Genomic DNA, 6,554 nt, shown 5'->3' on the forward strand with positions numbered 1-6,554 from the left:
AATTATGTTTTTTGAGGTTAATAATACTTTGGGATCAAAATTACCCCCAAATTCTATGATTTAAGCTGTTTTTTAGGGTTTTTTGAAAAAAACACCCGAATCCAAAACACACCCGAATCCGACAAAAAAAATTCGGTGAGGTTTTGCCAAAACGCGTTCGAACCCAAAACACGGCCGCGGAACCGAACCCAAAACCAAAACACAAAACCCGAAAAATTTCAGGCGCTCATCTCTAAGTAGCAGTAGATTGTCCCATTAGGGAACCAACGTCACCCCCTTGAAAAAGAGTTATTCTGTGATCTTCCTGAACCCTGTGGGAGCGGAAGAGAGACCGAAAGGAAAGGACTTACAGTGAAAATGAGAATCCTGTAATGCGACTGAGTAAAGCCAGATGAGGAAACCCAACGGAAATCAGTAAACGGGCATCCCTGAAGACAAAGGACGCGTAAAACTCCCTTTCTTGTTTAAACTAGCAATCACAGACTGAAAGGATTCTAAGGCCAGAATAGGCCTGGCCGAGCCAACTGGCTTCGGAACGTGAAAAAACCAAAGGCCTGAGAACTGTCTCGATTCAAATGATATGTAAAAAACAGGGATCAACACCCTTTGCGGTTAGAAGCATATGGAGCGCCGCCTGCAGTATGACTCTCTTGTCATCGTAAATCGGCCGACCCCTGCCGAGGGACTCCCGAGACGGTTGTACTCCAAAATCTAGTCTGTAACCGCCCAAGCTTTCTTCCACCGACCTGCGCCCACCCTAGGACCCTCCAGGTGGTAGGAAAGTCTGACCTGTAGAGTGTGTATAGGATGATGTAAAATCAGACTGGACCGAGGTTGTTGAACCTCTGCTTCAGCTTCTTTTTTTTTTTTTTTTTTGAGATCCCCTGGCGACGGAGATATCGCCCGTGTGGAGTCGAAAGCTTGAAAGGGCACGGTAAAACTCTAAAGGAAAGACCGGTAAAGGTCTGTCTTGGAGCTGGGGCAGAAGTAGGAGAAAGCAAAGTGGACTTACCTCCAATGGTTCAAGAAATCCTGCAGAAAGTTCCTTCCCCTGAACCATCTGCCCCGCAGGATTTCATGTTCACCTGTCACTGTCGCAGCCCCAGAGGTCGTCGGGTTAAGACAGCCCAAGCGAAAATGCAGGTTCCGAGTCTGTAGACGTGGAGACCTCCAAAGAACATAAAGCAGAATCGTGATTCTGACCGTACCAAAGTATCAATTGATCCTGATGCGAAACATCCTGTAACCTAGAGGACAATTGTTCCACAACCTACCTGCTCCGGACAAGGTAGAACCCTGCTGCCGTATATGTCTTCGATGGGTCCCTGAGCAAGGTTGCCTCAGGAAAACGGCAGCTTGTTGGACCGGCGATACATCGAGGGGTATACCCTGGAGAGGTACTGATACCATTTCCTGCCGTCTGCGGGGAAAGGATAGGAAAACAAACATTGTTTGATACCTGAAATTGTGTATTCGGGTGTCTGCCGGCCGTCTACCGGAGCCTGGCCAGCTCATCCGAAACTGGACCAGTCGCTGTCATTTCGTCATCGGCGTCGAACCCTGATGGACTTGACGTGTCCGCCTCCTTTACCTGCAGTGTCAGACGAACTGCTGTATAATGCACCTGGAGATTCTGAGACACTGGTTCAGACTCCCCAGAAAACAGACATCATCAGTATTGTAACATGGAAGGTTAGCAAGGTTCCTTTAGAAACCTGGAGAGGTGAAATGACGTACAAGGTCTCTGGTTAACAGTGACATTACCTGCATAATCTGAGCTGTTCAAACAGGAGTGTCCTGCAGGTGCGTGGAGGGCTCTGCAGATGGCTCCACCGCATACTTCACACCTAAGAGGGAATTCTTTGACTATCCCAGGTGAGACAAACAAAAGGAGAAAAGGTGGGTTAAACAAACACAGCCCTATGTAAGGTCTGCGCTATAATGTGTGACCGACACGATTCATCTAAACTTTCTGGAGCAGCGGAGACCTGAACCAGTAGCGCTGCGCTGTGGGACAGGAGTCTTAGCCCTAGGCTATAGGAGCTCCCCTTAAAGTTTTTTGGATTTAAACCCCTGTTCAGATACCCGCTACTAGCATACTGAGCCACAGCGCTATTTGTCTGATGCCTTACACTCATTCCCCAAATTACAAATAGCATTAGTAACTAGTGACACCAAGGAATAATAAAGGGAAGGCAACACCCCGCCCTGTATGTAGTGTACCGCTAATTAAGGTGCACCAGATGTTTCTCGGAGGTTCCGCTGGCTTTTCAAAATGGTGACCAGCCTGTGAGAAAAGATGGGGGAAAACGTTATGTGGCAAGGTGGGGTATCTTGTTATTAGAAAACATTGCGGAAGTGTCTGTTTTATCCCCTATATATGGTATTGTATGGATATATCTATATACATACCCACACACACTTAAAATAAGATTTTACTCACCGGTAAATCTATTTCTCGTAGTCCGTAGTGGATGCTGGGAACTCCGTAAGGACCATGGGGAATAGACGGGCTCCGCAGGAGACTGGGCATTCTAAAAGAAAGATTAGGTACTATCTGGTGTGCACTGGCTCCTCCCACCATGACCCTCCTCCAGAGCTCAGTTAGGATACTGTGCCCGGAAGAGCTGACACAATAAGGAAGGATTTTGAATCCCGGGTAAGACTCATACCAGCCACACCAATCACACCGTATAACTCGTGATACTACACCCAGTTAACAGTATGAAATATAACTGAGCCTCTCAACAGATAGCTCAACAATAACCCTTAGTTAGGCAATAACTACATACAAGTATTGCAGACAATCCGCACTTGGGATGGGCGCCCAGCATCCACTACGGACTACGAGAAATAGATTTACCGGTGAGTAAAATCTTATTTTCTCTGACGTCCTAGTGGATGCTGGGAACTCCGTAAGGACCATGGGGATTATACCAAAGCTCCCAAACGGGCGGGAGAGTGCGGATGACTCTGCAGCACCGAATGAGAGAACTCAAGGTCCTCCTCAGCCAGGGTATCAATTTTGTAGAATTTAGCAAACGTGTTTGCCCCTGACCAAGTTGCAGCTCGGCAAAATTGTAAAGCCGAGACCCCTCGGGCAGCCGCCCAAGATGAGCCCACTTTCCTCGTGGAATGGGCTTTTACTGATTTAGGATGCGGCAATCCAGCCGCAGAATGCTCCAGCTGAATTGTGCTACAAATTCAGCAAGCAATATTCTGCTTAGAAGCAGGAGCACCTATTTTGTTGGGTGCCTACAGGATAAAAAGCGAGTCGGTTTTCCTGACTCCAGCCGTCCTGGAAATATAAATTTTTAAGGCCCTGACTACGTCCAGTAACTTGGAATCTTCCAAGTCCCTAGTAGCCGCAGGCACTACAATAGGTTGGTTCAAGTGAAAAGCTGATACCACCTTAGGGAGAAACTGGGGACGAGTCCTCAATTCTGCCCTATCCATATGGAAAATCAGATAAGGGCTTTTACATGACAAAGCCGCCAATTCTGACACACGCCTGGCCGAAGCCAAGGCCAATAACATGACCACTTTCCACGTGAGATATTTCAAATCCACAGTTTTAAGTGGCTCAAACCAATGTGATTTTAAGAAACTCAACACCACGTTGAGATCCCAAGGTGCCACAGGAGGCACAAAAGGGGGCTGAATATGTAGCACTCCCTTTACAAATGTCCAGGCAGTGAAGCCAGTTCTTTCTGGAAGAAAATCGACAGAGCCGAAATCTGGACCTTAATGGAACCCAATTTTAGGCCCATAGTCACCCCTGACTGTAGGAAGTGCAGATAACGACCCAGCTGAAATTCCTCTGTTGGGGCCTTCCTGGCCTCACACCACGCAACATATTTTCGCCAAATACTGTGATAATGGTTTGCGGTTACTTCTTTCCTGGCTTTTATCAGCGTAGGAATGACTTCTTCCGGAATGCCCTTTTCCTTTAGGATCCGGAATTCAACCGCCATGCCGTCAAACGCAGCCACGGTAAGTCTTGGAACAGACAGGGCCCCTGCTGTAGCAGATCCTGCCTGAGCGGTAGAGGCCATGGGTCCTCTGATATCATTTCTTGAAGTTCTGGGTACCAAGCTCTTCTTGGCCCATCCGGAACCACGAGTATCGTACTTACTCCTCGTCTTCTTATTATTCTCAGTACCTTTGGTATGAGAGGCAGAGGAGGGAATACATAAACCGACTGGTACACCCACGGTGTCACTAGAGCGTCCACAGCTATTGCCTGAGGGTCCCTTGACCTGGCGCAATATCTAGTTTTTTGTTTAGGCGGGACGCCATCATGTCCACCTGTGGCCTTTCCCAACGGTTTACCAACAGTTGGAAGACTTCTGGATGAAGTCCCCACTCTCCCGGGTGTAGGTCATGTCTGCTGAGGAAGTCTGCTTCCCAGTTGTCCACTCCCGGAATGAACACTGCTGACAGTGCTAAGACGTGATTTTCCGCCCATCGGAGAATCCTTGTGGCTTCTGCCATCGCCATCCTGCTTCTTGTGCCGCCCTGTCGGTTTACATGGGCGACTGCCGTGATGTTGTCTGATTGGATCAGTACCGGTTGGTTTTGAAGCAGAGGCCTTGCCAGACTTAGGGTATTGTAAATGGCCCTCAGTTCCAGAATATTTATGTGTAGGGACGACTCCTGACTTGACCAAAGTCCTTGGAAATTTCTTCCCTGTGTGACTGCCCCCCAGCCTCGAAGGCTGGCATCCGTGGTTACCAGGACCCAGTCCTGTATGCCGAATCTGCGGCCCTCTTGAAGATGAGCACTCTGCAGCCACCACAGTAGAGATACCCTGGTCCTTGGAGACAGGGTTATCAGCCGATGCATCTGAAGATGCGATCCCGACCACTTGTCCAAGAGGTCCCACTGAAAGGTTCTTGCATGGAACCTGCCGAATGGAATTTTGCTTCGTAAGAAGCTACCATTTTTCCCAGGACTCGTGTGCAGTGATGCACCGATACCTGTTTTGGTTTCAGGAGGTCTCTGACTAGAGATGACAGCTCCTTGGCTTTCTCCTGCGGGAGAAACACTTTTTTCTGTTCTGTGTCCAGAACCATCCCCAGGAACAGTAGGCGTGTGGTAGGAACCAGCTGTGACTTTGGAATGTATAGAATCCATCCGTGCTGTTGTAGCACTTCCCGAGATAGTGCTACTCCGACCAACAACTGCTCCTTGGACCTTGCCTTTATAAGGAGATCGTCCAAGTACGGGATAATTAAAACTCCCTTTTTTCGAAGGAGTATCATCATTTCTGCCATTACCTTGGTAAAGACCCTCGGTGCCGTGGACAGTCCAAACGGCAGTGTTTGGAATTGGTAATGGCAATCCTGTACCACAAATCTGAGGTACTCCTGGTGAGGATGGTAAATGGGGACATGTAGGTAAGCATCCTTGATGTCCAGGGATACCATGTAATCCCCCTCCTCCAGGCTTGCAATAACCGCCCTAAGCGATTCCATCTTGAACTTGAATTTTTTTATGTATGTGTTCAAGGATTTCAAATTTAAAATGGGTCTCACTGAACCATCCGGTTTCGGTACCACAAACAGTGTGGAATAGTAACCCCTTCCTTGTTGAAGTAGGGGCACCTTGACTATCACCTGCTGGGAATACAGCTTGTGAATTGCCTCTAGCACAGCCTCCCTGCTTGAGGGAGTTGTCGGCAAGGCAGATTTGAGGAAACGGCGGGTGGGAGACGCCTCGAATTCCAGCTTGTACCCCTGATATACTACTTGAAGGATCCAGGGATCCACCTGTGAGCGAGCCCACTGATCGCTGAAATTTTTGAGGCGGCCCCCCACCGTACCTGGCTACGCCTGTGGAGCCCCCGCGTCATGCGGTGGACTCAGAGGAAGCGGGGGAAGAATTTTGATTCTGGGAACTGGCTGACTGGTGCAGCTTTTTCCCTCTTCCCTCGTCTCTGTGCAGAAAGGAAGCGCCTTTGACCCGCTTGCTTTTCTGAAGCCGAAAGGACTGTACCTGATAATACAGTGCTTTCTTAGGCTGTGAGGAAACCTGAGGTAATTTTTTTTTTTTCTCCAGCTGTTGCTGTGGATACGAGGTCCCAGAGACCATCCCCAAACAATTCCTCACCCTTGTAAGGCTCTATGTGCCTTTTAAAGTCAGCATCACCTGTCCAGTGTCGGGTCTCTAATACCCTCCTGACAGAATGGACATTGCATTAATTCTGGATGCCAGCCGGCAAAATATCCCTCTGTGCATCCCTCATATATAAGATGACGTCTTATGTTCACAAAATAGTATCCCTGTTTGACAGGGTTACAGACCACGCTGCAGCAGCACTATCTGCAGGTCTCAGTCTAGTACCTGAGTGTGTAAATACAGACTTCAGGATAGCCTCCTGCTTTTTATCAGCAGGTACCTTCAAAGTGGCCGTATCCTAAGACGGCAGTGCCACCTTTTTTGACAAACGTGTGAGCGCCTTATCCACCCTAGGGGATATCTCCCAGCGTAACTTATCCTCTGGCGGGAAAGGGTACGCCATCAGTAACTTTTTAGAAATTACCAGTTTCTTA

This window comes from Pseudophryne corroboree, chromosome 4 (genome assembly GCF_028390025.1).
Source record: "Pseudophryne corroboree isolate aPseCor3 chromosome 4, aPseCor3.hap2, whole genome shotgun sequence".
Lineage (NCBI taxonomy): Eukaryota > Metazoa > Chordata > Amphibia > Anura > Myobatrachidae > Pseudophryne > Pseudophryne corroboree.